This window comes from Panthera pardus, unplaced genomic scaffold (assembly GCF_024362965.1).
Source record: "Panthera pardus isolate Hobbes unplaced genomic scaffold, ASM2436296v1 HiC_scaffold_7, whole genome shotgun sequence".
Lineage (NCBI taxonomy): Eukaryota > Metazoa > Chordata > Mammalia > Carnivora > Felidae > Panthera > Panthera pardus.
In genome coordinates this window covers 65,432,600-65,457,631 of record NW_026527002.1, presented here as the reverse complement: position 1 = coordinate 65,457,631, position 25,032 = coordinate 65,432,600, and the positions used below count along the sequence as shown (strand labels likewise).

Genomic DNA, 25,032 nt, shown 5'->3' with positions numbered 1-25,032 from the left:
CTGGCTCTGCCATCAGACAGAGCAATGCTCTAAGTGAGTGAGTCTGCTTTGCAGGCTCACAGTTCCCTCCTTGGGTTCTGTGTGGGGTGGGGTGCAGGACAGGGGGCGTTAGAAAGACCTTCTAGCCAACAGATGTACGTAAGTCATGCTCACTAGCCTGGCTCTGTAAGGAACAAAGTGGACATTAAAAACAATTTTTTTTTTAATGTTTACTTTTTTTTGAGAGAGAGACAGAGAACTAGCTGGGGAGGGGTAGAGAGAGAGGGAGACACAGAATCTGAAACAGGCTCCAGGTCCTGGGCTGTCAGCACAGAGCCTGAAACGGGGCTTGAACCCATGAACCATGAGATCATGACCTGAGCGGAAGTCGGGACACTCAACCGACTGAGCCACCCAGGTGCCCCGACTTGTATCTCTCCTGATTGGTCTTGAACCTGGTCAAGCAACAGCGCTGTGCCATTTACTGACCCCTAAAACTTCAACTAAATATTCCAAATTTTAACGAGTGAAGCCTTACGTTCTTTGTTTCCAGACTGTTTTCGATCCTAGTCGCTCTCCTTCCACGTATTAGTGTGAGAATGTCCCACTTTGCACACAATACTGCAAACTGCTGAGCACAATTCTGTGAGGAGGCTTGTGACTGGCTCGCTCTGGACACACACTGTTCCCAATGCTGCTAAAAACTATCTCCACATCCCTCTTCACACCGCTAGTCCTTCCGGGACCTGCAGCCCATACAGCCTTTCCCACCCAGGATCTGCGGTGCCTCAGGGTTCTGTCTCCCGCTCTCTCGTGGGACTTGATGCTGTTCTTCAAGTCACTAGATTTGGCTCATTCTTCTTGAGATCTTCTAAATGGCTGTGCTTGTCATCCAATAAACCCACTAATACTCCCACCTTCGTGTTATTTCTGACCACAGTGAAATGCAAGTAACCACTGCCCGAAGGTCTGCAAGGTCTCGGGCATGGCACGAGGCATTCTCCTTGCCTTGTCCCTTAAACAAACCGATGAGGCAGGCGTTACTATCCCCCATTTTACAGATGAGGAAACTGAGGTTTTCAGAAGTGAAGCACCTTCACGTATCACTGTAGCTTGTAAGAAGCAGTGTGAGTTCCAAAGGCCACACATTGGATGACTCCTAGGGCTAGCATTTAGGTTAGAATAGGGGTGAGCCCAGAGAGCCAGACTCGCCACCAGGAACCTCAGTCCGGACAATTCTACTCAGATCTGTCAATACCCTTTGGTGCGGTCATTTAACCTGCAAACTTATCCAATGGCATCATCCAACATTTCTCCATCATGTTTCCAAAGAACGCATGAGTGGCTTTCTCAAACACCTTGATTAATACCAGAGATGCCTGACTTGGGGCGTTTTCCTCATCTACTAGCTCAAAAGCCATTTTTGAAGAAATGAAGCGAATCTGCTTCACTCTGATCTCGGTGAGTCCATGCTGGATTCTACTGACCACCGTTCTTCCCTCTCACAGCCCTGGCCGAAGAGTCCAGGGAACCTGGAGATTTAAGGAAGCTAGGTCCACCACTAGCTGAATCCAGGGGTGAGGGGAGACCTGTAGTGAGGCACTGTCTGCCTTCTCCAGCACGTTGGTGGCAGGGAGGGGAGATGGCATTAGAATCAGGAAGCAAAATGATTCATTTGGCAAGAAGAGATCTGTCCAAACCACTTGCCTGTTGTAATTCTGGAGCACTCGGCTGCTCTAGGCTGAAACAGCAACCCCAGACTGCGTTCCTGAAGCATTCAGGAAATAGTGACAGCAAGTCATTTACGGAATCCAGAAAAACAGCCTGCATTTATTAAACTCTTACTATTTGCCAAGCATTTTGCACAGTGCTGGGTTTACACGATCTTGTAAAATGCTTTATCTTTCTTAAGTTTACTTATTTATTTGGGAGAGAGAGAGAGCATGGGAGAGAGAGAGCAACTGAGCAGGGGAGGGGCAGAGAGAGACGGAGAGAGAGAATCCCAAGCAGGCTCCATGCTGTCAGCGCAGAGCCCAACACAGGGCTCAATCTCAGGATACTGAGATCATGACCCGAGCTGAATTCAAGAGTTGGACGCTTAACCAACTAAGCCACCGAGGCGCCCCTCATAAAATGCCTTAAAACCATCTTTAGCAAAGAAATACATGCTCATAGTTAAGAAATGAAATACTACAGAGGCTTATAATGAAAACCACCAGCTTATGATAAAAGTTAACCCCCTCCAACATAGTCCCCAGAGGCAACCTTTTCTAACTCTAGTTAGAAACTTCTAGTTCTTTTGGCAGCCACTTCTCCAAGTATAGGATTTCCTCTAATCTGCAAAAATATTGTATTATGTAGACAGTGATTACCTCTCTTTACAGATGATGAAATGGTGGCACACTGTGGCCTCGGGTCACACGGCTGGAAAAGGGTGGAGTCATGATTCAAACTCAGGTCTGCCTCACTCTTGGTCCTGCTATTTTTTTTTTTTTTAATGTTTATTTTTGAGAGAGAGAGAAAGAGACAGAGTGCAAGTGGGGGAGGGGCAGAGAGAGAGGGAGACACAGAATCCAAAGCAGGTTCCAGGCTCTGAGCTGTCAGCACAGAGCCTGACGCGGGGCTGGAATTCACAAACCACGAGATCATGACCTGAGTCGAAGTTGGACACTTAACCAACTGAGCCACCCAGGCACCCCTTGATCCTACTCTTAAACTTCACACCCCACAGCCAGCCTGTCTGGAGCTTACCTAGTAAAGGATGTGGCTCAGGTCACATCAGGCACATGTGCCCCCGATGGCTTGTGAGGTTACCTAAGGTCTAAAATCACTTCCAGCGGACATAACTAAGTAACACCATGGGATCGCGCATAAATGAGCTCTCTTTGCCCCTGGGAGGTTTGTTTTCAGCTCTTCTTTCTAGTTTCTTTGGGTTCTTCCTCCTCTAGCCACTTCAGCCGTCTCTGCCCCTTCTGCTGTGATACAACTGCTAATAGGACTTCAGAGGGCGGGTCTCTGAGGCCCTTATTTCCCTCTAGAAGCTTCCTCAAGCTGAAAGGTGGTACAGAGGGCATTTGTCATCATCTCTGTTAGGATGTTGCAAAAAAAAAAAAAAAAAAAAAAAGACCAGTCCCTCCCAGATTCAGGGTTTTATAAAGAAATGATTTTCCTTTATTTTGTGGCTGTAGCTAGTGCTTGAGAAAATGTGTGTGAGGTGCAAAATGTAACATTGACAAGATTTGTTAATAATATAGCTGCTGGGGGTGAGGGCGCATGGGTGGCTCAGTCGTTTGAACATCCAACTCTGGGTTTCCGCTCAGGTGATGAGCCCAGGGTTGTGGGGTCAAGCCATCGGGCTCCACGCTCAGCGTGAAGATTCTCTTCTCTTTCTCTCTCTCTCCCTCTGCCCCTCTCCCCTGCTCACGTGTGCAGCCTCTAAAATAAAATAATTAAAAAAAAAATAACATAGCTGCTGGTAAGGAGCTCCGACCCAGACTGGTCAGGTTCAAATCTTAGAAAGCGCCCTCACTAGCTTCCATATCCTGACAAGGTACTCTCCTTCCTACAACTGATTCTGCAGCTGCAAACCTGAAAGGGCGTGCTGCGGATTATGGATTATGAAGGATGAACTGTGTGGGTTAATACATGTGCTTTGAACTCTGCTGACCAAGGCCAGTGCTGTCATTTATTAGAAACCTGTTCTAGCACCCTGCAGTTTACGTGAGGTGCCCACATACACTGTATGTGGTCCTCATATCTATAAGGAGTCAGTGCAGAAATGATTATTAGTCTCTTCAAAATATTTAAAGGTATAATTATTAGCCCGTTTTACAGATGAGTAAGAAAACTGAAAAAAAAAAAAAAAAAAAAAAAAAAAAAGGCGACAGGATGGTCCAGAGTCCAAAGGAATCACTAAGAACCCTTTTGAACTTTCCTGCTAACAAGGCTGGGTGACTTCGGACAAGTCACTGTACCTCTCTGAGCCTCACTCGTAAAATAAGAGGGCCTTATCTTACAGAGAGGCAATAACACTGAAGTTCAGAGAAGGTATCCCGAGTCAGACTCTGGATTTCAATCAGCGGTCTTCCACTCATCACCTGGGTGACTTCGGGCAAATTACTTAATTTCCTGGTGCCTCCGTTTCCTCATCTGCAAAATGGGGCTAATAAGACCCCACCCTAGAAGGTAGTTATAGGAATTGAATGAGTAAACCTGTGTTAACATCTTGGGAAGAGGCCGGGCACGCAGAAGCCCAACATCAGTGATTAGTACGGAGCCTCACGTGGTCCGCCCTAAGCCCTGTGTGTCGGTACCATGATCCCTACCTTGACTGTGGGGTGCCCATTGGGCAGGATGCTGGCTGTGGTTACCAGGCTGGGTGGCCTCCGACAGGAGTGTTAAATTTGCCATCTAAATTCAAAGGCCACCTGCAAGTGCCTAACATTTCAATCTGAATGGAAAACCCTATTTCTCTATTTCTACCTACAACACTGACGATACTGTTTTGCTTTCCTTCCCATACAGCCTGGAAATCCTGAATAAATGTCAAAAAGAATTCATGGAGTCAACAAATATGCACGAGTATTAAAACTCTTAGGAGTGAACCATGTCCTACGTTACCAGAAGCTTAACGGGATGAGACTTTCAATTTCATTACTCGATAAATATGCCCATTTAGGGCCCAGGTGAGATGGCTACAATTTGTAGCTAATAAGTTGGCTGGAAAGCGTCTGAGCCCGCCTAGGAGCCCACGTTGCCTCACATTTTAGGGCCCAGCCACCGCGACAAAGTAGCAGAAGCAATCATGGCTCCTGCTCACCAACCACACAGATCAGAGGGTCATAGGACAGCAAGGTCCCACCCCAACTTCGAGACGCAGAGAAAATGAATCTTTCTGAGCCTCACCTTTCCTATCCGTCAAATGGGACAAACAGGAATACCCCATAAATGCGGCTTAAGTGATTTAGAACAGTGGCCATAGCAGGTGCACAGTCAAGGTTAGGTGGTACTTATCACGTAAGACAGCCTCTCTCCAGTTCCAGGGGCCACCCCTCCACTTGCTCTATCGGGCCCTGCAGCTGTCGCTCACCCAGGGCCTCCCCATTTCCTGCTGGCTCTACTCATCCCTGTGCACCTACCTGTGAACGGTCCATTCACTAATTCCCGTGACTACTCCACGTTCTGTCGGGGGCCCTGACTCAGATGCCTGTATGTACTGTGTCCTAGGCAGTTTTCATGAATTTCTCTAATGCTTCCAGCACTCTTGTGAGGGAAGCATTATTGTACCCATTTCTAAGGACTAGAAAACTGAGGCTTGAAATCCAGTCCCAGTTTCACAATTAGGAAGCTGTTCAGCTAAGTTTGAAATTCAGCCCTAGCTTTCACACCCAGGCCTAGTTTAACGCCCAGTGAAAAGGAAACATGTATCCATGGCTTCCCCAAAGCTTACAGAGAAGATGTGATGACAATCTTCTATGACAACTCCTCCGATAGGAATAAGAATAGTGACCCTGACAACAGCCAAGGGCACATGGATTGGAGTGTTAGTCAGAGATGGCTTCCCGGAGGAGGAGATATTAACCCGACTCGTAAACGATGGGGAGTTATTCTGGCAACAAAGAAGGGCTACCACGTATAAATTTAGGTCCAGAGGGAGAAGAGAAAGAAGACGCTTTTTCAGGAGCTGCAAGCAGTTCAAAACTCCTGGAGCAGAGCGCTCCAGGGGGAGGGAATGACGAGAGGGGGCTGCGTCCTGCCCAGGGAAATGCCACGAATGCTGGGCTGAGGACCTGGACCTTTTTCACACCAGTGTTTGCAGAAGTGAGGCTTACACAGACAGTGCTCTGGTCACCTGTCTGTGACTGCCAGCCCCTCCGAGACAGAATGTCTATTTCAAACCTTCAAACCCAGCCCGGAGCTCTGTATACAACAGGTGCCCCAAAAATGAGACTGACAACTGAAAAAAAAATGATATTTGAGAAGCGCTCCTCTGGGTCTGAACAGATGCTGCCCGTGCCCTACCGCGTGCCCCCTTCCGCGCACTTGAGCCTCATAGAATTCTAACTGCCAACACCTGTGTTTCCTTGCTTGGGGGCTCTCTCTGGTTTCCGGGCCCACTTTGCTTCCTGAGTGGGTACTGGTGAGTCCCATGCCTGTCACACCCCTTGGGTGGGCCATGCGGTCCCATGAGCTGCGGCCCCAGGTGCCCACCGTGGTAACTTGCTGGAAAGTACTTTGTGCCCCCCCCCCCCCCACTTCTCTTCCTAGGCTCCCTTCCTGGCTCCCTGCCAGAGCTTCCTATACTTCTCAAACAAACCACCTTCACTTAAATCTTTGTCTTGGGGTCTCCTTCTGAGGAGCCAAACGAAGACCATCTGATTCTTGGTTTCATAGACTGAAAGGGCTTCGGGGGTAAAACTCTTCGGGGGCAGGAGATGGATGGTCCACAGCAGGTTAGTGGTGGGAGCGGCGGGCATCCTACGTGCTGGTTGAGGGCACCGAGTGGCTGCTGTGCACCCAGAACCAACCCAGGGTCCTGTGTTCCAGTCTCAGCTCTGGACACAGTAGCATCTCCTGGAAGGAACACGGGCCTTCGAGGAAGGCAGATCTGGGTCTGAATCCAGACGGGGCCACGTTAGGCAGGTGGGGCTCCTATTGGAAGTTAGGTGGCCTCCCAGGACCTCAGCTGGCTCAGCTGCTGTGATGTCACCCAAGTGTCAAAACTAAGGAAAACACCTCGCTAAGAGAAACGAGGCTCCTTTTCGTGTCTTTTTAGGAACTCCGTGTTCTCTGTTCTAGCTGCTTTCTGCACGCCGCCAGTCTAGCAACGATCACATCCTATGGGCAACCTCGCGTTTTACATATTTGCCTCCTAGGAGCCTGGAGGCACCTAGAAGACGGGGGGTTCAGTTTTGCTCAGCTTGGCATCCCCAGCATGTAGCACCCCCACAGCTGGCACACAGCAAGCATTCGATGAATGTTTGTTGAGCGGACAAATGGTAATAGCGAAAGAACAAAGAACACCTACTAGTGACGATGGGTTGTCTGGAGTGTTTGCACGTTCGTGGGATCTCAGTGCCGAGTCCTACTGTGCGCCGGGCATCCTTCTCTGGACTCCCAGGTGTGGTCAAGGCCGCCGTGCTCCTCCCTCACGTGGTGGCTTACCCGCCAGAGGGACAGAGCAAAACGTTTCTCGACCCAGGCTGCCCAGCAGACCAAGCCAGGAAGCTTTTAAGGAGTCTCTCCCAAGATTCTGGTGGAATCACCTGGGGTGGGGCCTGGCGTCGGGATTTTTTTAAAGCTTCTCAGGTGAATATAACGGGCCGCCAGGGCTGCGCACCAGCAGGATCAAGAGAGAAAAATAAGATCATGTCAGGGAGGGAAGAGGGTTGTGAAGGAAACAGAACAGGGCATGTGATTTGGCCCCAAGGTTGGCAGTGGAGGGGGAGGGAGGGAAGAGGGGACAGTCTCCCCCCAGGAGACATTTGGCTGCATCTGGAGGCATTTTGGGGAAGGTGCTGCTGGCATCTGGAGGAGGAGGACCAGGGGTGCTCTCCACACCCCAAGGGGCACAGCCCCCACGACAGACAACTGCCTGACCCCAAATGTCTGCAGTGCTGACGCAGAGAAACCCTGGTCTGGAGGGGCAGGGGCAGAGACCACTTCAGGGAAGGCTTCCCCGTGGAGGCGACGGTCGAGCTGGAAAGTGAGTTCTAGCACAAGCCTCTGGAATGTGAGGTGGGCCCGGAGCCACCCTCACAGCCTCGAATAGAAAGACACCAGATGGCTAAACCACCAAGTCTGGCTCTGACCACCTACTAACCTAAGAGCCCTCGCACCTCTGCTCCTGGCATCATGTTGGGGTTGCTCGCTGGGGCGGGGGAAGGGAGAGGGAAATTCGGCTGCTTTTGCTTGGCTGCTTTCACTTTTAAGTCCCCACCCTCTTTCCAGGCTCCAAACCGAACCGGAAAGGGGGAAGGAGAGGGTGCTAATCCAGGCTGACCACTCAGAAGTCCCCAACACCACCTGCGGGCCTACCTCCTCCCGTTCTCCTGAGGCATCTCCCACCCCCAATCCCTGGTGTCCAAAAGCTCTAACTGCTGGGGGCGGGGGGAAGGAGCCTGCTTTGGAGACATCCTGCCAGCTTCCCCCAGCCCTGGGAGAAGTGATTTCCCAAGAGAAACAGGGATCCACAGAGCCATAAATAAACACGGCATTCCAGAGGAGGAGGGGTGGGAGGGCAGGTCTGGCCAGCTTTGTCCCCCTCGCGGAGATGGTTTTGTCCCCCTCGAGGAGATGGCCGGTTAACTTTTCCAGCCAGGCACTGGGACCTGAGAACCTGCCAGCCCTCTCTCCAGCCACCCCCACCCCCCACCAGCCGCCCCTTCTCGGTGCTTCCCTGTAAATCAGTTGCAGACCCACTGCCTTGGGAGTTTGGACTGTCAGCAGCTGCACGGAGCAGCCTGCTTGCTCAACACCACGTGGGTTTTCCAAGGAAACGTCACCATAGTTCCACGGGCAATTTCGGTGGAAAGTCGAGTTCTTTTGTACAAGGCTTCTAGAAAGGTCTGAGTCAACTGGCCGCTCGGAGGCAGCCAGGGTGGCAGCAGGCCTCTGACAGCCGGCCCTACCTGCAGAAGTCCTGCCAACCTGGAGTGGGCAGAGACAACCTGCCCTGCACACTTCAGGTTAGAGAAGTGGCTCAGAGGCTGTAAGGTCACCCCTACTTTACAAGCAGGGAAACTGAGGCTGGAGAGGGAAAGAACGACCCTCTCAATGTCAGCAGGCAGTGGGTGGCTGACCTGGGTGTCTCCAGGCCTCCTGATTCCCATCTGTGCATGGAATTTCTTTCAGGCCACATACTTGTTCCAGAATCGTGGGGAAGTTCCACGAGGACTCATCTGAACAGAAAGACAGTGACTGTCCAGAACTGGCAGTCACCTTCCTCCAAACGTGATTTGGGGGGGGGGGGGGGATGGGAGGACACTGCCAAACATTTCTGCTTCCTAACTTTCTAGATTTCTCTTCTGAAATGAAAACATTCCCCTTGTGTTTCCAGAGCCCCTGAATAGAAGCTCCGTGTCAAAATCCTGTTCATGAGGAAAGATGTCAAGTCCCAACTTATGAAACTCATTTCACAAAAAGGGGCATTATGGGAAATTTGCAGGAACATGTTTACTTAAAAAATTATTTTATTAAAAACTACACTTTGCCCAATTTTGCCCAAGATAACCTGAGAATTTTATTATAGGCACCCACAATGAAGTAGGTAATTAGGGAATAAATAGTCCCCTTCTGCAAACCTAGGATTAAGAATTTTCTCATGGGTTGTTATTTTAACCAACCCTACACAAACAGTCTTTTCATTCATTAAAAGCCTTGATTCACAGAGTATCTACAGCTCAGAACTTACAAAACAATTAGTCTCAATGTGTAGTTTCTGCGACTAAGGTTGTACACAATACCTATGTCCTGTCAAAGACTCACAAATTAAACTTTTCAGCTGTACTATGTTTTAGCTGTATGTTGTGCGTGTGCACCTGTGTATGACCTGTGTATGTGTATGTGTGTGCATGTGCACCTGTCTACACAAGATATAACTTCCAGTTGCAGGTTTTTGTTATGTTTTTACAAGTCTTGCAGGCAAGCCTCTCACATGGTTTTTCACTGGGGGGGGGAAACCTGTGTTCTTTGTTCTTTTACTCCTGTGGTTTAATATGATTTCCATCCTCTCTCCCTCCCACCCTGCCTCCCCGCCCTCCACTGCTCTCTCCTCCCTTGGGAAAAGACTTGGCACGAAGTGACCACTAGCTATCCTCATGACTAATGCAAGCATTTGCTGTTAACCTGCATTTAGGGTTGCCGATAGCACATGGTGCAAAGATGTTTCATTAGTTGCCAGAACAAATGACCCATGTGCCAAATCTCCAACAGCTTGTGTCCCGGATAAGGGTCACTGTGGGTTCACTAGTGCTGCCTGCCTCAGAAATTCCACAAATATTTACTGAGCAACTACTCTGCGCAAGGGGTGGCCACTAGAGCTTGGGGCTCCACCGTACTGTCCAGGACACGGTTCCTGCCCCTCTCGGAAGGGGTTGCAGGCCTGGCACACAGCTACCATGTGAACCCAGGATGGGAGAGGAGGGCAGGATGTGATGGAGCCGCGATGAAAGAGATGTAATAGTGGCTGGGGTCCTCTGTCATCAAGGGCATCTGAACTGCAAGACGGACGGACGCTTGCCCCACCAGATGAGCTACAGGAGTCAAAAGTGTTTTGTTTTTCTGGTAAGTAAATTCAAATGCCTGTCATTTGTGCAAAGCAAAGGCGGAGGGTTAGTGGGCGGGCAGAAGGACAGGACTCCTCCAAAATCTCGGAATGAGGGAGGCTGCCCACAGCCCCGGATCCAGCCCTGTCACCTGGATGGAAAACTTCTCACGGTCAGGAAGAAGGAGCCCTGCAGGCCCTCTCCTCGGATTACCAGGATCACTAAAGCCAAGTTCTCCTCACCGCGGAGATAACCGAGTTATGCCATTACTTTCGGAGACCCAAACTCCACAATTTAAACCCTGAGTGAAAAAATGTGACGTTCACCAAAACCAAAACTATTTAATAGACATACTTCCCCAGACATATACCTCCCCCACCTCCACCCCCCCACCCTGAAAGTCTAAAATGATTAGTTTTTGTCAGAGAACTTGGCCATAAAATTCTAATACCGAAAAACAAGCAAGAAAACCACACACACACACACACACACACACACACACACACACACGTGAAGCACAAGCAAAAAGCACAGGGTTGAAGCCCAGGTTCCACTGCTAATCATCTGACATTGTACGTGTCCTTTACCTTCTCCATGATGGAGGGACTGCTTCCTCAATCACCCCCTCAAATCGGGGGGCTAGGCGGGAGATGAGGCTGGTCAGCGCTCCTGCCCTAGGCACCCGGGGTAAATGGAAAGGCATACTGTCAAAGGTATAAAGTGCCTAAGAGGGGTAGAACCCTGTATCCTTAACATTCCTGAATGGAAGCGCAGTAGAGGCAGGAACACGTCCCTGGTTCCCTGAATCACTGGTAAAATCTGTTGCTCTGGAATGCGCTTTGAGACTGAAACATTTAAAGAAGCAAAAGGGCCTAGAGTATTTCACAACCTAGAGAGAGCCTTGGTTTCCTCTACTATAAAACCTCAGAGGGGTGGACTAGGTGATCTCAAATGTTGGCTTTATCACTGGCTGGCTGACCGTCTGAGACAGGAACTAGTGCGAAGTTGGTAACCGACAAACGCTGGGCTGTTCAATCACAGGATCAATTGGCTGAAGGGGGTCCTTGCTTTCCAAGCAGAGCCCAGGTGCCACAGGCCATGTTCTTGAAGCCAAAACTCAAATACACGATCATTCCCAGGCAGGAATGATCGAGGTCCTGAAGTTATCTTTCAAGGACATTTTTGAAAATCTAGAAAGTCCCACGGAGAAATAAATCAGATTGAAAGCACCTCAGTATTTCTAGTATTTACCAGCGTGTCTGATGCATAGTAGGTTCCTGAATATTTCCTGTACGAATAAACCAAACGTCCAGCATCCGTAACGCTTCCGGCACACCTCGGAATAGACAGGCATGGCAGAATACCCCCAAAACATTCGACTACTCACCTGAATAGCACCGCTACGCAATCCTTGGCCTTTCCTGCATCCCCCAACATACTCCCAAACCTCACGAATTGAGTGTTGGGTTGAGGATCAGCTAGATCTGCCTGTGAGGCTGGGCTCTGTCTCTTCCTAGCCATGTGACTTCTCTGAGCCTCAGTTTCCTCATCTGTTATATACAGATAATCAGGCCTCTCTCAGGAGGAAATTAACAGTAAAGGACCTCCTAGGGGAGCTGGGTGGAGTACATAAATTTGTCCACATAGAGCTGGGAATCCGCCTGGCACATCGCACTCTCGAGGCAAATGCTGGCCATCAGAGTTACTCACTAGTGCTTGGCAGCAGCTGTGGGCTCATTAACGTTCATTTTCTTTACCCCACATTGGATGTTCAATGTAAATCCAAACTGCAATGGTATTCTACAAAATGTAAGAAAGGTAAAGATGTTGCAAACAATTATTTTTAGTGTTTGGTGGCCTTTCTGAGCATTAGGACGGCTCCTCCACATCCCAATTGACAGAGACAACTGAGCACTGTCCTTAGAGCCAAAGTGGCACCGGACTAAGCGTCTGGAAGCTGTGTTCAAGTCTGGGCTCTGCCGCTGATCCTCTTTACTCCCTGATCCCCAGCCAGGCTTAGAGGAACAATGACTTGCTGGAATAGCACGGCCAGTCCAGGGCTTCACAGGTCAGAAATATGTACTGCTCACCAAACACTCATATTCACATCCACTCTCCCCACCCCCTGGTTTCCCAGCATCCTAGAGTTAGGCAGGGTGAGGAGAGGTGATAGTTTTAGGGAGTGCGTACGTGACCATTTAATTTTCTTTTCCTCTGCTCCAGCAGCCTGAAAGCCACTTGTTTCAAATGATGTGCCCACCAAGTCAAGGCTGCCTGGATCCCTAAGTCCCAGCTTCGAAGAAAGCTACCTTGGTGACCGGTTGCCTTTCAGCACACTTCCAAAGACTAAGAGATAGACCTTGCTTTGTTAAGCCACTAGGATACTGGGGCTTCCTGGTCACTGCATCAGAACCGACGACTCATGTACATTTATTCAGCCCCTATTCCAGAAGGCTCATGCATGTCTGTCACAGGATGGCCAGTTATTTTCAACCACACACTCAGTACACTGAAATCTCAGTGAGACCATCTTCCCATCACATAAGATGGTCCAGCAAGATTATGAAGATTTAGTAAATCTGGCCATCTCTCTCGTGACAGGTATTTTTTTCTCGCCTCCCCAGAGCAGGGAAAAATTGTTGACGAAACTGTGAGAGGACAAATATCTTGAGAATGAGAAACTGGCCAAGAAGCACCTGGTAAGGGAAAGGAAAAAGACGCTCCTGTTGCTAATTCTACCTGTGCAGGCTTTCATAAGCAAAATCTTAAACTCTGGAAAGGAATACAGAACCAGTGTCCCTGGGATCCCATGTGCTAAGGCACTTAACACAGACTTTTTTTTTTTTTTTTTTTTTTTAATAATCTCCACACCCAACGTGGAACTCAAAGACTCACGACCCTAAGATCAGAAGTCACATGCTCTTCGGACTGAGCCAGCCAGGTGCCCCAACACAGACTCTTAATACTCTTTACCTAACACTCCAACATGGTGATGTGGCCACAGATCCCCTGGGGTCTGATGTCACCCAGACCTGGCTTTAAATCCCAGCTCGGCCATTTCCCGTATAACTCAGGCAAGCTAATTTCTTAAAACTTCAATTTTCTCATACATAAAATAGGTATAAAAACGTCTACCAAGTGGGGTTATTGGGAAAATGAAACAATTTAAAACAAGATTCAATGGTTGGTACGTAGCATTCAATCGGTTTGGTTTCCTTCCTCTCTAACACCTTTACAGTAGAGTTTGGTCTCAAGTTCAGACTTTGTAAAAAACATAAAAATAAAAGAAAGTTTAATAGTGAAAGTAGTAGAAAGACCCTGCAACAACACCTGTGACAGTGCTGTAGGTGTCACGTGGGACAAGTTGGAGGGAGGCAGTGGATCCAGGCTGCACAGATAGGCCAGAGATCCAGAAGAGGCAGTAGGGCTGAGCCAGGGAGGCAGGGAGCTTGGCAGAGTTTGGCCAAAAGATCCTGGATCCGGGACAAAACCAGCCTGGGACGGAAGCTTCCTCCACTGCTTCCTGTTACAACATGGTCCAGTTGACTGTCCTTCCAGGCAGTGTCAAGGACCTGCCACCAGGGGCAGCAGCGAGCAGCAACGCATCTGGCTGCCAACTTGTGTTGACCGAGAGCACAGGCTCCCAAACAGTAAAGGGTCCTTTACTCATCCTCAGTAACAATCCAATCACATGAGAGATATTCATTTTGAACCTACTAAGTGGGCCAGGCTTGTGCTGGTGCTGGGAACGTGGAGACAAATAGGAAAGTCTCCCTTGCGGTGAGGGTTGGGGGGTGGGGGTGGCTCACAGTTTTCCAGGGAGACAGATGTACAAACAGACAAAACTCCATTTTTTTTTTCTGTTTTATCTGCTAAGATTTATAAGGGGTTATTTCTATGGCACACTAGCCTCTCGGAGGAGGGAGCGAGTATCTCTATAGCAGGAATGAGTAGGTCTTGCTAAGTTTGGGGGATGCAGTCTCTCCAGGGAAAAGAATCTATGTGTGGAAAGGAATGACAAGGAAAGGATGACACACAAGGTTTAGGCATCAGTCTTGTCTGGCCGAAGGGTGGGGCATATGGCAGAGGGGGCGGGGGAATTAGTTACGGTAGAATAAGCCTGGTAGGCAGAGGTCAGCTCTCCAAGAGCCACCATGCTAGGGTCAGGAATTTGGACTTGATCCTACGGGTTAGAAGTTACTAAGTGGGAGTCCTCAGAATAGACAGGAAAGCACAATGGGAAAAAATTGATTTTGAATGCCTTTAGACTGGGCATATGCTTTCCACTTTGACCCATTCCCCACTGCTTTCTACTGCCCTATACTTCACCCCTTCACTCTTCTATACTACCTTCAAAGCCCCTGAAAGCATTTGGGTTTGTGACTCCTGGACAACCAGTGACATGGGGAGCTTTTTAGGAGGGTAAGGAAACACGATCAGATGTGGTATTTAAGGACTGCAAATTCCTATCATTTTTGTAACTGGCACATATCTTCTATATCCAGAAATCTTGAAGTTGATTCCACAAATCCCCTACCAGGATCAATCAGTGCACCCCTCCCAACCCTGAAAGACCCGCAGGCTGATCTGGTTATAAGTGGAGCCACACACAGGGCTCTTTCTCCCAGCTGGAGAAAACCAGGGGACTGTCAGCTCAGCAGAAAGGACCGGAAGCCACCCTTCCCTGCCTCACCTCGGCCCCAAGCACTACCCATCAGGTACTTTCTCACACCTGGGAGCACAGGAATCACACTATGGCTCTGGAGGTAACACAGCCAGACACAAGAGCGTCACTACAGCCCAGCCAGGAAATGCCAGAAGCTCGAGTGGAGCCACCGCTGGGCTCTGGGGACAGGACCCACCAGGGTCCGCCAGGACAGGCTCGGCAGGTCTGAAGAGCCTGGATGACCAGTTCCTGCTCTCGCTGGGTGATGGCCACTTCTGTGGGGTAGGGGTGTGGCCCCCAGTCATCAATTCATGGCACTGGGATATCCCTCAAACCACAGTGACTCAGAGGCAGCCTCATAGTACATGAGGTCAGAGATATGTCGGATAACAAAACAATATGAGCCAGCATTTCTAGGGCACTGCCTAGGTGCCGGGTGCTGTGCTAAGTACTTTACAGGTGTTACCCCCTATAATTCACACAGCGGCCTTAGCAGCAGGGGTTCCAGGCCTGCAAGTCCAGCTAGGCCCACTGTGTAGACCAGCAAATGCACACGTTCCCCAGCTAGACTGAGAACACCTCCAGGGAAGAGGCTGGGGCTTGGTCATCTGTGTCCCTTCCCCTGCTCCCAATACTGAGCACAGTACCCTACACACAGTGGCAAGGCCAGGACAAGGGTGAGGCAGTGGCAAACTAGGCACCCAGGACGCAGAACTGAAGGAGGCACTCCCTCTCAAGCGCTGACCCTGCATTTGCAGGAGCCCGGGAGCGAGCACCACCTTATATTTTGCACACTGGGTGCCTCGTTTGCCTCACCCAGTCCAGGCCCCGGGTAGTTCACTGGTCAGACCAGTGCGTGAACCCTGCCCGCTAGGCATGTGACTGACCTTCCCCACGCTGTGCTCAGTTTCCTCACCTGTAAAATGGGACCGACGACAATGCCAAGGACTGGCAAAGACCTGGCGAAATCAGAACCCTCATGTACTGCTGCTGGGAGTGTGCGAGGGTGCTGCCACTTTGGAGAAGAGCTTGGCGTTTTCTCAAAAAGGAAAGCATAGAGTGACCATCCAATCCAGCAGTTCCACTCCCACGTATCCTCCCGAGAGAAATGAAAACACACCTCCACACAAACATTGCACACAAGTGTTCACAGCAGCATTATTATAATGCCCCAAATGTAGAAATCCAATTGTTGACAGGTGAATGGATAAACAAAATATGGGCTGGATTGTGTGCTCCGCGCCCCCCCCCCCCCAATTCATACATTGAAGCTCTATCCCCAGGACCCCAGAATGTGACTGTATTCAGAGACAGGGCCTTTTTTTTTTTTTTAATGTTTATTTATTTATTTTTAAGAGAGAGGGAGAGAGAAAGCAGGGGAGAGGCAGAGAGAGAGGGAGAGAGAGAGAATCCCAAGCAGGCTCTGTGCCAGCAGCTCAGAGCCTGACGCGGGGCTCGAACCCACGAACTGTGAGATCATGACCTGAGCTGAAGTCGGACCCTTAACCGACTGAGCCACCCAAATGACCCTGGAGATAGGGCCTTTAACGAAGTGACTAAGTTAAAACAAGTCATTAGTGTGGGCCCTAGAGCAATGTGCCTGGTGTCCTTTAAGAGGAAATCTGGACATACAGAGGGACACCAGGGATGTGTGTGCACAGAGAAAAGGCCGTGTGAGGACAGAGTGAGAAGGAAACCATCTGCGAGCCAAGGAGAGAGGCCTCAGAAGAAATCCAATGTGCTGACACCTTGATCTTGAACGTCCAGCCTCCAGAACTGTAGGAAAATAAATGCCTGTTGTTTAAGCCACCCAGTCTGTGGCATTTTGTGATGGCAGCCCTCGCAGGCATAGCCACACAATGGAATACTATTTAGCCATAAAAACAATGAAGTACAGATGCATACTATAATACGGATGAGCCTCAAAAACATTATGTGAAGCGAAAGAAATTAAATAGGGAAGACCACAGATTACACGGTTTCTCCCATGTGGAATGTCCAACAAGGGCAGGTCTATAGGACAGAAGGTAGCTCAGGTTGCTAAGGCTTGGGGAAGGGGGCTGGGAGGGGGCTGGGAAGTGACTGCTAATGGACACAGGATCTGTCTTTGAGATGACAGAAATGTTCTAAAACTACATTGTTGTGATGGTTACACAACTGTAAATACACTAGATATCAGTTAATTGTACATCTTATACCTGGGTGAATTCTAAGGTATCTACACTACACCGTAAGCTATTTTAAAATAGGGGCTAACTCTAGGACCCACGTACAGAGCTGCACAGGGCTTGGCACATACTGCCCCATATATTATAATTGGTACTTCTTAACATGCTCAAAGAAGTATCTGCTGCTCAGCTGCAAGTTGCCTGAAGTGCCTCAGATTCCTTTACTTTTAGGGGGACATCAGGGAAACTAACCTGGGCAGTCAACTGGTGATTCTGTATCCCTAAGTGACCTGTCCCTGCCCACAGAGTTCTCCCAATCAGTGGGTTATGGCTGCAGCATGCCTGATGTGGCTAGAACTGCTCCAGTCTTGGATTCCACAGACCTGTGCTGGAATCCTGGCCCTGACCTTCACACTATCTGCTCAGCAGGGCTGCTGTGCAAACGACCTGGACGATGGTGTGAGGGTGTGAGGAACCTACATACAGTTGGCATTCGACACACTGGGGGGAAAAAACCAACTATGCACAAGAAAGCCCTTTGTCTGCCCGGGTGGCTCAGTTAAGCGTCTGACTCCTGATTTCAGCTCAGGTCATGATCTCGCGGTTTGTGAGATGGAGCCTCGTGTCGGGCTCTGTGTTGACATTGCAGAGCCTGCTTGGGATTCTCTCTCTCTGCTCTCTCTGCCCCTCCCCCACTCCCATGCATACACACTCTCTCAAAATAAATAAAGACCATTTTTAAAAAAGCCCTTTGTCAAGCCCTAACTGCACGTGCACCCTTGTGTTACCCTCGGCGCTGGCTGGTGGCTTGGCCGCTGGTTCTAATCAGATATGGAGGAGCCACAGGTGCACAGAGGGCAGGACAGGTGGCATGGGCCCATGCCTGGGGAGCACCGGTACGGAAGAAGACTGCCTGGCTCCCAGAAACCTCGGACAGAGGGCTTCCCACTCTGCTGTTCCTCGCCTGTTAAGTGGAAATAAAAGGGTTCTTGTATCTCTTGGGATTCTCACGAGCTAATCCACAAAAAGGGCTCAGCATTGCTCCTATAATGTCAGTGCGACGATCACTGCAGTTGCTAAGGGCCAAATGACTGAGGACTTCCTGAGGGATGTCGTTTTCATCCTCTGGCAGGTGTTCGTTGACTGGACAGAGGAAAAGAGGCTAGGTTAGGGAAGGCTCGAGGAAACCGAAGAGCCTCAAGCTATAGAAGAGGAAAGTAATACTCTGCCATATAATCGTGTGATCCCTTACTTCTTTGGGCCTCAGTTTCCCTAAGATGGACTAAGTGCTCCCTGAAGTTTCTTCCAGCCGGAACATTCCTTGATCCCACTAATGCACCATGTTGCTATTAGACTCATCCCCCGGTCCCCACGATCGTCCTCCAGGGACCCCAGAGGACATTAGAGTTTGTACCAGAAGACCCATAAATCCCATTTCTGAAAGTGCTGACGTCAGGCCGTGTTCAATTTCACGCTGCTGAATACAGCCCTCCATCTTTGGAATGTCTACCATTAACCCATGGAGTGACCCAAACCGTGTCCACTCTGTGGCTCTGTGCGCCCAAAAGCCCCTGCTCCTGGGAACGCTGTGAAATCTTCCACTCTCCTGAACTGCGCGGCTCTGGCAGAAGTTCACCGCATTCTCCTAATTAATTCTGTAACACAAAGTTCCCGGGAAGAAAGTACAGGGTAATGAGCCCTCGGCGCTCTGTTAGGGGAGGTTAGGTGAGGGTCTGTGCTTCTTCTCTGCTCCTGCCTGGAGCCACTGCCATCCCTTCCTCTAAATTTCTTGACCTGGGGGCAGTCTTCCCAGCTTCTAGTTGTCGGTCCGTATCTCTCCATTTCCCACCGCCCTCCTCCAAAAGCAAGGACACACCCCATCTCTACCCGCACTGGCATTCTGGCCTCTCTCTGCCCCTTCTGGGTCACTACCCCCCATAAACAACTTGACTATGACATCCAACTCTGACCAGACTGTGTGCAAATATCTTAAAGGAGCTGCTTCCAAAAAGGCAAGGGTGCAGTGCAAAGGAAAATAATTTCTAAATGTCCTCCTCCACAGGCCAGGGAAATTCCGCGAGGGCTCTGGGTACACCCAGGGCGGGAGGCGGGGGCGGGGGGGGGGGGGCGCTGAGATGGCTTTGTCCTTACAGCAATTCAGCTCAGTCTTGTATTTAAGAACAGCGGGAAAGTAATATCTGCTGAAAGGAGTTTTCTGTGCGCTATTTAACTAAATGGCTCTGCAGCTGGAGAGAGCCATAGGCAGACGTGTTATGATTCAAGGGCTCCCAATTACAATGATCCTCTTTTATTGTATAAAAACAGCAACACAGCCATCTCCTCTCCCAACGCCTGCTCCCTCCATCTCCTTCCCCTATTGGCTGGAAAGGCTGTTCAGCATCCTGAAAGTAGCACCCGGATTCTCATCAGTCCCGGGAGTGCAGCCTGTAGCCCGCTGGGATTCCTCCTCCCTACAGCCAAGGAGAGGGTAGAAAGGGGGCAGTGCCCCCTGGGGAATGTTCTGTCATAGACACTGCTGGAGGCTTTAGAGTTGTCTTTTTGGGGTGGGGCAGTTGGATCACAAGCATGGATTTGGAATTCTCTTGTTTTGACTAAACTTACACACACGCATCCTCACGCATGCATGAACGCCCACACCCCTATACCCCTTTAGCAGAAAAGCAATCAGACCGTCTAGAAGCACATTCTAAAACTGTCCCTTCTCCCCATACTTCCTCCTAGGCTGGGGTGGGGCACCTCCACAAGATTTCAGAAAGACCTGGTGATGACTAACAGCATCAGCCTTGCGGGGCACGTGGGTGGCTCAGTCGGTTAGGCGTCCTGCTCTTGACTTCGGCTCGGGTCATGATCTCACGGTTCGTGGGTTCAAGCCCCACATCCAGCTTGGCACTGTGGCAGTGCCTGTAAGCAGGCAGTGTGGAGCCTGCTTGGGATTCTCTCTCTCTCTCTCTCTCTCTCTCTCTCTCTCTCTGTCTCTCTCTGCCCCTCCTCGGCTTGTGTGCTCGGTCTCTCTCTTTCTCAAAATAATTAAAAAAAAAAAAAAACTACTTAAAAAAAAAAAGGACATCAGCTTTGGGATCAGACTGATCTGAATTTGAATCCTGACTTGGCTACTTTCTCTCTGTGACCTTCGGCAAGTAACTAACCTTTCTGAGCTTTGGTTTCCTGTCTTTAAAACTGGGCTACGACCCTGCTCTCAAAGTACTACTCATAGTCAGACTGAATGACATAGTGAGAGTATTTAGCAGAGGGCCGGGTACACAGCAGGTGCTCAATCTGGGCGACGCATCGCTGTGATTAAGGCAGCAACACTGTGTGTCTGTGGTGTTCTGGGGGTATAGGGAACTTCGTATTCGTTCAGCCTCACCAGTCAGAGGGGACAAAGCGGGAGGGGGAGCAAGACAGCTGGGGGTGGGGCATGGACGTCAGCCCCACCGAGGAGTGTTTTCCTGGAGTCTTTCTGCAACACTGACTTAAACCATAATGTTTGCACAGCCAGGGCATGCACGCATGCTGCCTCAATTTAGACTTCTGGTCCTTCCTTGGTTTTCTGCAGATGTTTCGGAGTCTAGAAGCTGCAGCTGCAGGCATCCAACCGGGCCAAGGAGAACCCGGAGCCCAGAAGCTCTTGCTCACGTCTTCCCTCTTCCTTTCTCAACAGCAGACTCCTCTCTCCCACAGTCTGTCCAGGGCCCCCAACAGGGAGGATTCCCTCCCAAAGAAGGAGCTAACTCAATCTGGACACTCTCTGAGGCCCCAGGGATCCATGAGTCCACTGCCCACACTGAATTGGACAGCAAATGGTTCCCAAGATTTTGCTGGTTTCCCCCTGCGGGGTAAACCAAGCATGGCTTGACACTCAAAAGTAAACCCATCATACGCTTTTCACTTTTCTATCCCAAACCAAGCCTGTGCACCCCCAAAACATACCACAAATCTCTTACACCAAAGTGAACGCCGGGGGCACGCTCCTTACAAATACTGATTCCCCATGGATCAACAGTACAAGTATTTCATTCACTGCAGATTCTATGTGGCAACTCTATCGCAGCAAAACACCCTGTAATAAGATTTAATGTCCACTAAGTGTTTCTAGTACTAGAGGTGTGGAGGCAGGCAGAGGGGAGGAAGAAAGTGTGTGTGCACTGTGGCTTTTTACTGAAAATTGTTCACCAGGGTGGTAAACAAGAGGGGTAAGCAAGAAAATCAGGTCTGGCTCTGGCCTCTTTTATTCCATTTTAAAGTTTGGGTGGAAACTGATACACTGTTGTCACGACTGTTTTTCTCCGTGGGGGTCTGTTATACACCCACACCCACACACACACTCACACCACCCCCAATCGGCCCCTCTTAAAAGTAAGACTATAAGCATAGGAACAGGAAACACATTGTGGGTGATTCTTAAAATCACAACCTGTTGGATGCCGGGAGGGGGCTTTAGAGAAGGGTGGGGGAGGGGAACCAGGAGGGACTCCCCCCCCCCCCAAGTTAAAAACGAAACTACCTTGTCACTACTAAAAACAATGTCTACTTTATCGTCTACCACGGGGCCATGTGAGTAGTCAGGCATCCTTTCAGAACCGCGCTGTCTGGATTTGACTATGACACAGCACATTATCCTACCTGAACACTGCACCGGGGTCTCACGGCGATTTTCTGGGAAGGCTTTCCATTTCAGTGGTTACTCGGACCTGCCACTAACCAGTGCGTATGCGTGAGGGGGGGGAATGCAATAAGACGGGGGCAGTCTGGGTCTTGGAATCAATGATAAAATCCATGTATGTTAATCACTTGGCATCTCAAGGATACAATAAAGTCACATGCCAGAGGTTGTGGCAGTGACAGTGATGATGCTGGTGGTGATGATGGTGACAGCAGGTGATATTTGCTGAACACAGTGTTAGGCGCTGTGCTCAGCTCTTTTACAAATTTCTTCCAAAGCTTCACAACAACTCATCAGGCAGCTATTAGAACGATCTCTATTTTCGAGATGAGGAAATTGAGGTTTAGAGAGTAGCTAATAAATTGAGCAGAGAATCAGTCCTTGCTGGAGGAATCCAGAGCGGGGAACCTAACAGAAGGGCCTCTGAGGCCTCCTGATATCATCCTGTCCATTTAAAGCAAAGGTGAACGGTCATGACCAAAGTTATTCTGATGCAGGTAATACCTAGCAGTCTGAGGATCAGGACAAAGGCCAACTGTAGTGTCTGGGGACTAATGGTACCTACCTCCACAGCTTTCAGTAACTGAGCTATGAAAAGGGAGAGCTACTTACATCCTCGTAACAGCTGACTAGCATTGGGTTAATTTGGGATTCCTATTGGCAGGACCTAAAAGAAAAGCTCCCCATCATCCCTCACTTTCTTACTGCACTCTGTCTTCTTTTTGCCCTAAGGCAAAACTGGTCCCCTGGTCTGAAACTTTTTATTTCAAACCAGAACCGAGCTGATTTGTCTGCACAAGGCACACTGCTGTCAGTCTTACCTTCCTAAATGCTTGACACGCGTCCTCGGAAACCTGCCATAGCTCCCCAGTACCTATGGATTACCAGCCACCCTCCTCCACGTCCACCCTCAAGTCTGCAATCATCTCTTTGCACAACTGTCCCTCCATCCCCCTCTCCACCTCCTCAGAATATGCTCTGCTTCCAGGACACAGCTTTACCTTCACCAGAAATACCTTTCTTCCTCTTCTCCTCTTAGGCCACACACACTTTATCTGCCAACTCAACAACCATCCCACCATTCACCCCAGTTTGTTCACGGAAGCAATGTGCCTACCTTAAAAATGCAGGGCTGCCCTCCCTGGTACGTGTGGGTGGCCGGGCAGTGCAGTTCTGGTTGATGAACCAAGGACAGAAGTCCCTGAGAGGGGCATCTCTTCCCAATGTAACAGTAAAGCCCTAGTAGCCACACGTTCAATGCCTCGTTCATCCTGCTTTCTCTTTCCTGGGATGGAGATGTGAAGCCCGGACACGTGGCAGCCACCTTTCCACCTCAAGAACACACACCTGGGATCGGAGGCCTACAGCTAAGGATGGTGTAGTGGAAAGACAGAGCCTGGGTCCCCAGTGGTACAGCCCAGGCATCGTCCCACTCCCCCCTCTTGTCTGACACGAGTAAGCCCCCATCTGGCTACCTCACCAGTGGTCAGGATCGCTGCTGCTAACAGCTGAATACAATCATATCTGACACACCTCCAGACATTGGTCCTTCTCATTCCATGGGTCAGTTCAGATGCCACCCCCTTTAGGAAAACCTCCACGATTCCCTCAGAGCACAATAATTACACCCTTCGTTGTGCTTCCGCAGTACTTTTCTCAATTACAGCACTTAGTTAATCCTGCTTGATTGGGCCTGCCGGTCTGCTCAGATTCCTCGGGGGTAGGGGGTCTGGACCCCGCCAGCACCTCCACAGTGCCTGGAGCAGGGTTTTGCATTGAGGTTAGGGGGCTTTCTGTCGCCAGTCTCTCCATAATGTCTAGCGCAGCGCACTGGAGTGAGCTGGTTCTGGGGTCAAAGTGTGCGTGTTCTGGGGTCTGGTGCTCTTACTGTTTGGTCTTGGGCAACCTCTGTGCTCTCTGTGCCTCTGCTTCCTCATCCATAAAAAGGAGAGACTGACAGTACTTACCCCCCAGGGATGTCACGAAGACAAAATAATCACGAGCACTTATAAGGGTTCTTGGCATATAAAAGTGTTTAATGACTGCACTCTTATTAGGATGATGACTATCACAGCTGCTGAATGAACAAATAAATCAACACGTAGCTGCTAAATAAGTGAATGAAGGAATAAAACCCAGGAAAATTCTGGAGTTCAGACCCCAGGGCAGTGTCACTGTTCCTTCTTTTTCATAACTACACCTGTCCCTTTACTTTTCCCTTCTAATGAGGACTCGTTCCAATGAGAACTGCTGTAACAGGAGTGTTTAAGGCTAAGAAATAGGGCCCGGCTCGGAACACTGACTTCACTTTCTGCTCTGCAGCTCTGGGCAAATTCCTTCACCTCTTTGAGCCTCAGTTTCCTCAACTGTAACCTGAGGATAATAATTGCACTTATCTCACAGGGTTATGCTAAGAACTAAATGATAAAGCACACAAAAAACTAACCATTGTGCCTGGCATATGAAAACAGTAAACACTAGCAGTCATTATCAAATATCGTCACTATTCTTTTTGCCAAACACCAGGCATCCCACTCAATCCCACAGCCCTGATGGAGGTGAGACCCTTGGTATGGGGATCACCTTTCCGCACGTCAAGATACGCTGCATTTACATCGGGAGAATACCCTTCTGGAGTGCCCACAAACACTGTCATTTTGATCTTTTCCTTTAAATGGGGATTGGTTAATACATCTGATGTCCCCTAAATCACTGACCTCTGAATTGCCCCTTAAGAGCTGTTAACTTCAGCTGGATCCTAGTTGACATCAAACCTGGCCAGAAGGTACATGCACACAAGAACGATCAAAGAGCACAGCGTTTCCACACCAACGAGATTCCCACGGATCACAGGTCCCTGTTCCTGTCGGTGACACATTTCAGTCTTACTTGTAGATTCCCCACCCCCCGGGGCAGTGAAAGAAGATGTGTATATGGCTTAATATAATTTTCCCTTTAAACTTGAATCAACCCTTTATGTTAGTTCCATTGAAGCACTTGAGGGTTCCATTAATCTATTTTTACTTTTAAACACGCCATTTTACAAGATATTTATTCCACTTGGTTGTCATCCAAATGCTTTTTGACATTACTGCCCTGGGACTGAACTGCTTAAACTCAGGGCCCTCATAAATAGAAAATCACCTTTTGACTGAAATCTTGAAGAGCCCTCAGAACCTCACCCCCTTCACTTCAACAGGCATTAATTTCTGCTCTACATAAAGGAGTGTGAGTGTATTGCAAGTCTGAGAGTGTGTGCCTGTGTGTGTG

At 49.4% G+C, this 25,032-nt stretch overlaps 1 protein-coding gene across 5 annotated transcripts in view; it reads right to left on the bottom strand.

Moving 5' to 3' along the window:
• The window catches only part of ZHX2 (zinc fingers and homeoboxes 2), a 161,593-nt gene that overhangs the window by 134,554 nt on the left and 2,007 nt on the right, over positions 1 to 25,032 (bottom strand). The window lies entirely within an intron of this gene.